The 6,457-nt window shown below is 40.3% G+C and overlaps 1 non-coding gene across 1 annotated transcript; it reads left to right on the top strand.

Annotated features, from left to right (window-relative positions):
* The first annotated feature begins 350 nt into the window (after window positions 1-350).
* On the top strand, window positions 351-432 carry trnas-aga (transfer RNA serine (anticodon AGA)). The gene has a single exon. It is a non-coding gene; the product is annotated as a tRNA-Ser (tRNA).
* Window positions 433-6,457: the final 6,025 nt, after the last annotated feature.

Here is a 6,457-nt window from a genome sequence, read left to right as displayed (position 1 = left end):
CTAGATTAGGATTTAAAAGATTTAAAGCTGAATCTGGTTTTCAATTTGGCCCAGGTGTGTCTGTTAAAACACCAACGGAGACAACTTCTCTCTGTTGATGCTTTATTACAATCAAGCATCAGGATAAAGATGGGGGGGGGGGGGGGGTTAGCTCTGCTAAGGCTGTGTGTGTGGTAATAAATAAATAAATAACATTGTAAAGGCTACCATACACAATGTATAGGAATCTTACAGTGACGAAAATAAGTATATGAACACCCTGCTATTTTGCAAGTGCAGCTTAGGCATTATATGGTGTGTTGAGGTGCTACAGGAACATTTCTGCAAACAGTCCTAGCAGGGCTCATCATGTTGTTGTGGCCGAGTGGTTAAGGCGATGGACTAGAAATCCATTGGGGTCTCCCCGCGCAGGTTCGAATCCTGCCGACAACGATCGCTGTTTTTTAAGAGTGGTACCAAACCAATGACACATCAGAGTATACCAAATCGCAGATGTGCCTTCATAAACAATACTGTCTTATCTCATAGGTACTGGAAGCAACCAGTCTCCACCAATGTATTTCTTATCAATCTGTGTTACAAGATTTGCAGTGAACGTTGTATTGTCCAGCAGAAAGGCAACGGGTGTGTTACTTTTCAACTATGATTTATATCGTAGCAGTGCAAGCATTTTGCCCAGGTTTGATTTCAAGCCACCGCATATTTCAATTTCCTTGCGGGAGTCATCCCAAAAGGATTAATAAAGATAAGTGTAAGTCTATCTCAGAAAAAAGTCAAAAGAATTTCAAAATCTTCAGGGGATGTAGCTCAGTGGTAGAGCTCATGCTTTACATGTATGAGGACCTGGCATCTCCAGCAGGTATTATGGTAGAGTCTTTAAAAGAGCTGCAGAAGATATTACCTCCTGTGATAATCTGACTGGTAGAAAGCACTTTAAACGTACATGTTTTACAGTTTCTATTTACAGTATTTATTACCTGTAGTGTAGTATATTTACTGTATTACACTCCAGTTTTTATGGGTGTTACAGCGGGAATAAAAGGTATGAGCACTGTAGTTTCTTTTTTTATGGGTGAAATAATCTCAACATGCCATTAAGTTTACTCTTCAGCAGGTGGAGACATTTCACTTCAGACACTTGCAACATCAGATGCTTTGTTAAACATCAACAGACTGGAAATAGACTTGATACTGATACAAAGCACAGGAATTAGAAGAGGATGGTTTCAATCCCTCAACCTCTGGGTTATGGGCCCAGCACGCTTCAGTGTCTGTGATTGACATTTTGAGGGGAGATTTGGGACCCTGTGGCAACCAAGGTTCCAACAGCTTACGGGTAGTAAAGTTAAACATTTGGTAGACCTTGCAACTATCTTTTATTTGAGCTCCCTTATTACTCACACATTGATTATTCACATGTAAGACTTGTGATTGGCTGGTGTTTTTAAAAAAAAAAGGGCATTGTGAGTACAGCTATAAACATCAGTAAGGAGTCTACCAAGTTGCCTCTTATCATTTTAGTTTGGACACCCAGTGAGGCTTACAATGTAAAGAGAGGAGCCTGGTTGGGCTAGAACTCTCCTCTGCTGGATCGGGCTGTACTGCACCGCCTAATATACACCCTTGACATATGGATAGTCCTAATATTTATATACAGGCTTATATTGCAATCTCGTCACCCTACATGTAGGTGTACCTATATTTAAATAAACACACAGTAGCAAAGCTTATGCAGTGTTTTTTAATTTTACCTGTGTTTTTTTCTGTGAGGGAAAACTCTGTCCGGCTTATTTATGTAGCATGGAAGCTAGCGTTAGCTAACTAGCAGCCAGCCTGCTTCCAAACAAATACTTTTTAATTATCTCAACACTTTTTAACAGTCAAACTGAAACACTGGCGGTGAGCTCCAGGTCCTCCAGCTGCAGACGGACATGGATAGCTTCAGACCCGCTCACCACTAGTGTTGGTGGATTAGCAAGCTAGCGTTAGCAAACTAACACCGCTTATAAATAAATACATTTTAATTATCCTAACACTTTAAACAGTCAAACTGAAACACTGGCGGTGAGCTCCAGGTCTTGCAGCCACGGACGGACCGCCATCAATGGGTATAATGCGTGCCTTTTAAATTACATTTTATTTTTTTTTAGCAGGCTGGTTGGTTAGTTTGCTAACGCTAGCTTGCTATTCCACCAACACTGGCGGTGGGCTCCCGGGGGTTGCGCCGCTGCTATCGGGTCTGGAGCTTTCCATGTCTCGCTGGAGATCAGATCCCGTTGAGGTCGGCAGCGGAGATTTCTAGCGATGTTTCCCCGCTGGCCGAGCCCCACGTGACGGCGGACCGTCTGCGTCTGCAGCACCTGGAGCTCCAGTGTTTCAGTTTAACCTGGATTGATTATTATATGAATACAATGGTGTCATGCTAGTCAACCAGAGTATTTCTACCTAATTTCCCTCTCCAAAATCACTTCAGAAGAGTAATGTTAGTCACAGCGCTTACTTGCTTTGGTGTTTGTAAAGCAATAAAGTTCAACAAAGAATATGAAGGTAAATATGGTGCTAATGTGAGAGCGCGTAGATGTGATGTGAGCACTTAGAGAATATGATTTGACAGCTTGTAGAAAAAAATTCTGTACTTGTATAAAATTACTTTATTTAATTTTTTTTCACTTCAGTCACTTTTCCACAGCGGCGAGTCTGCACCCTCGACTTTTGCAACACTTCTTGCGATACATTTGGTGCAAAACTAAGTTGTACCTGTGGACTTAGTCTGTGGAGCTCTGCGCCAACAGGATGGGGGGGAGGGGGCAGCAGGGTTTTTATCTCCAGATGAGGGACAACTCTGTCCGGCTTATTTATGAAGCATGAAAGCTAGCATAAGCTTACTAGCATCCAGCCCGCTTCTAAATACTGTAAATACCTTTTAATTATCTCAACACTTTTTAACAGTTAACGTGAATGACAGTGACTGCATGTTGCTTCCTCTAAATTTCAGGTTGTGGTCGACTAGCGAGGCCAGTTCGTCAGTTTGATAAACTGACCAGACCTGCATGCCTCTTGTTTCTTTGGGCTAGTTGTATTAGCTTTAGCCTGGCTGGTAGCAGCTTTCTGCTTGATTCTTTAAGCTAACTATATTAGCTTTAGACCGGCTGGTAGCAGCTTTCTGCTTGTTTCTTTAAGATAACTATTTTAGCTTTAGACCGGCTGGTAGCAGCTTTCTGCTTGTTTCTTTAAGCTAACTATTTTAGCTTTAGCCTGGCTGGTAGCGCCTTTCTGCTTGTTTCTTTAGGCTAACTATATTAGCTTTAACCTGGCTGGTAGCAGCTTTCTGCTTGTTTCTTTAAGCTAACTATATTAGCTTTAGCCTGGCTGGTAGCAGCTTTCTGCAGTAGGAAATGGCCGGGAGACGTTGTGATTATGTTGCATTAATCAGGGGGTTTAGTTTGTATTTGAGGAGAACATAAACACCAACTACTGTAGCGTCACTTACTACCCATCAAATACTATGACATCACTGTGTCAGAGGCAGCTGTTGCCAACGGTAGGCTACTTTTCTACACACGGAGAGCCTCACTTCCCATACCAAACCCCGTCGGACTAACGTCACATCCACACGTTGCCCACATGGCTACCTGTCTTAAAGGGGAACGGTCGGATGGTAATAATCATGTAAAGGAGAAACGGTGAAAGGTTACTTTTCTATCAAGCAGCAAAAAAGTATTAACGTCAACATCGTAACGTCCTGCAATGTGACTTTCGCGCATGCGCACATCGCGATGTCAATGCTAAAACACAATATTGTTCAGCCCTAACTGACGGTATACTTCAGTAAGCTAGTTTGCCACTTTTATCTTGGGTAATGCCACATGTAGTATATCTTAGTTTATTTAGATACCCAACATAGGTTATACTACGTACACTGTATAACAATACATTACGTGTTTCTTTATTTCATCTTACATTTTTGCTAGCCTGTAAAAATCAGCCTGTAGTTATATTGTTTTTACAATTATCTTTGTTTAATATCTGTGACTCATTACTATCTAAGTAACTGGTCATTGTGTTTTCTCCCAGTTTCACCCTTTGTTACTCAAATAAACGTGTTACAAGGATCCCGGTCGCCAGTGCTTGATGGTGGAAGGTGTTTAGCTGCTGGTCAGATTGCACAGCGTTACGTACGTGAAGGACAAGACATATTTCATGGTAAGTATTTCCAGGTAATCTCTGCACCTCTGTTAATCTAATATTACCATGTAATAAAATTGAAACAGGCAGTTTTGCATTTTCCACCACTGATTCATGGTTTTTATTTCAGAAACTACCGGAAGCATTTCCAAGTAATCACTACACCTCTGTTTTTGTATTATTACCATGTAATTAAATCGAAACAGGCAGTTTTGCATTTTGCACCACTGCCTTCTAAATCTCTAACCATGTGCCATTTCTTGCCTAAAACAATATAACCAACAATATGTTAAATTAAATTTGATAGATCTAACTCCCTGATGGTCTAATGGCTAGGATTTGGTGCCCTCACCGCCGCGGCCGGGGTTCTATTCCCGGTCAGGGAATGGTCAGGACTTGACAGATACAGATTTAAAAGAGCAAGTTTTTGGTTGATTTGTCAAATTCTTCCTCATTAGTTTAACGTTTTAAAGAGTACCATTTCCTTTAAATCAGACCCCCGACAGAGGATGTCTCCTTTTGTCATCATTGATGGGTCATAAACACTTCATCTGCCTCCATCTCAATAACAATTCTTTTCATTTTTTCAAGCAGTAACTAAACCCCTAACCAACATTTTTAACTGAAAACCAATGTATGTGAGAGTCAAGTAATGTTATTGTTGGATTCAGGTCCAAATTTTGACATTATAGCGCAATGCAAAGGTGCATAACAGATTTTTTTTCTACATACCCGGAGCGATGCAAAGCAGGGGTGGCCAACTAGTCAAGGAACAGCAAGAGACTTGGTATTTAAGAATACAAACTGACTATGTGACAGATGTGTAATCTGTCATGTCCTGCCTTCTGAAGCTCTAGCCAGGAGCCATTCCTCGCCTAAAACAATATGAGTCATTTCAGTAAGTGAAAAGAAAACTCACATCTACAAAGATAAATTTGAAAGATGTGACTCCCTGATGTTCTAGTGCAGGGCTATTCAATTAATTTGGAATTGGGGCCAGTTCATGAAACTGAGGCAAAATAAGGGGCCGGAGAATATGAGTAATTATAGTAACAAATAAAGAAATTACAACAACATACTGAAGGAGTCAATATATTCTATTTTGTAAATGCAGAACAACGTATGCATATTGTGGTACACTAAGACACACAGGTCCATGACATTGTTCCATTCAAAAGACAATACAATGTTGAAAAATCAGAGACAGACAATTAGAGAAATGCAGTTAACTAACAGAAAACATCCACTTAATTGCACATAACTGTACAAAATTTACAGCTCATTATCCTCAATTGACAATGAAGAGATACATTTCAGTGTTACAAGTAAAGAGGGAAATAATCCTCAGAAATATCAAACTGTCCCCGTTCTCCACTGGTTGAAAATAGAAATGCAGCTAAATGGAAACTTAATACAACACACGCTTTTTCCTTCTAAAAAAATAAAATAGACTGCCCCATAAATCCTCACATGGACTACTACTGTACTCACTTTGTCCAGTTTGAACATAAATCAGACACCTTAACAATCAGTCTAGGTCAGCCATATCACAGATATTTAAGAATGCAGTCATTTGAGTGACAGGCAACGACCAACAAAAATAAAACCAAAGTGCATAGTGTGGTACAGAATAGAATTAAAACAACATAACAGTGCATGGCACTTTATCAAGGCAAAAGATTTCAAACTGCATTCAGCAATAATACTACATCAAGAAAAAATTGAAGTGCATAACATGGAGTGACAAACATGTTAATTGCATCATAGTGTTCAAAATCCTCATTTCTTGCTTGACTAATTATGCCTGTTACCTTGCATGTAGTTTGCCAACATTTGTCATCTAATGAGAGAAATGGCATTTTTTGACTTGGCAAGAGCAGTGAAGTCAGGTGTATATGTTGTCAAGGCAATGCGCAAGCAGTGTTGCAGATGCTGGTCAGTGAGGGATATGCGATTGTGAGTTTTAATGGCATTCATGTGTGAGAATGATGACTCACAAGTGTATGTTGAGCCAAACATTGTCAAAAGAAAAAGTGCAAGACCCCTTGAATGTGGAAATTTCTCTCGGCTGACTTCACGGGTCCAGAATTTTTCAAAACCTGCTTGCTGTAATGACTGTCGCAAGTCATCTGATGACTGAATGTCAATGATTTCCAGTTGAAAAGACCCCTCATCCAATGACGATACCAGCTCCTTCCCTTTCAATGCAAAGTCTGCCTCAACATTCACACAGAAAGGGTCCTTCACAAATCTCATCACTTCACTAGAGATG

This window comes from Etheostoma spectabile, unplaced genomic scaffold (genome assembly GCF_008692095.1).
Source record: "Etheostoma spectabile isolate EspeVRDwgs_2016 unplaced genomic scaffold, UIUC_Espe_1.0 scaffold00019118, whole genome shotgun sequence".
NCBI lineage: Eukaryota > Metazoa > Chordata > Actinopteri > Perciformes > Percidae > Etheostoma > Etheostoma spectabile.
Note: the sequence above shows the minus strand (reverse complement) of the source record. Positions and strands in the feature narration are given on the sequence as shown.